This window comes from Centropristis striata, chromosome 18 (genome assembly GCF_030273125.1).
Source record: "Centropristis striata isolate RG_2023a ecotype Rhode Island chromosome 18, C.striata_1.0, whole genome shotgun sequence".
Lineage (NCBI taxonomy): Eukaryota > Metazoa > Chordata > Actinopteri > Perciformes > Serranidae > Centropristis > Centropristis striata.
The window spans coordinates 10,720,176-10,720,967 of record NC_081534.1 but is presented as its reverse complement, the minus strand read 5'-3'; positions in this window follow the sequence as shown (position 1 = coordinate 10,720,967).

The following is a 792-nucleotide window of genomic DNA, read 5'->3' as shown; positions in this document are numbered from 1 at the left end:
TAAGTATCAATTATGTTTCCATCTTCCCTATTCTCTCCATTGTTATTCTTCTGGTTAACAACATCCCCTTGACTAAACACAACATGCATCATAGACCACAGTTTACAGATAAACTCTTGGGACCTTGGGACAGGTCTTGTTTTCCATCCCCAAATCTCCTGCATGACTCACACCACCCTTCTGTCTGCAGACCCAGACTGGCTGCGTACTCCATCCATTGACTGCCTTGATCCATTGTTCATTATTTAATTCACAAGAAGAATAAAGTCGACTATTCAGGTGTGCCATCACCACCAACAAAAAAAATCTTGTTGTTTTTGTCTGACTGAACACAAAAAACCTTATCGACCCGTGATCTTCTCCATGCTGCTGCTTTATTTAACTTGAATTTCTGGGGGAAACAACCGATTCAATCTGCTTTTGTGTCCCTGACCTTGACAGCAGGTTGGTTGTGGGTTTTATGGACACCTTAGACATAGGAATTCTGGATCAATCTCACAGTGGATGATGCATATTTTTAGAGCCCCATTAGTTGGCTAAATGAAGACGAAACTGGTGGCGTAGGCGACGGCTCCTACGTCAGCGCGGGTCACGGGTTGTGTGTCTGTCCGGGGTTTGTGCGTAACAGAATGGGGGAATCCACCCCTCTCTCTAAGCCTCCTCTATGGTGATGTGGATGGTGATATACAGGGGAAGGGAGGGGGGGAGAGAGGGTTGAGCCAGGAGGGAAGGGGTGTGCCATTATAAGAAGCCTCAGAGGAGGCATGCATTCAGTTGTTGAAACCCTTAGCC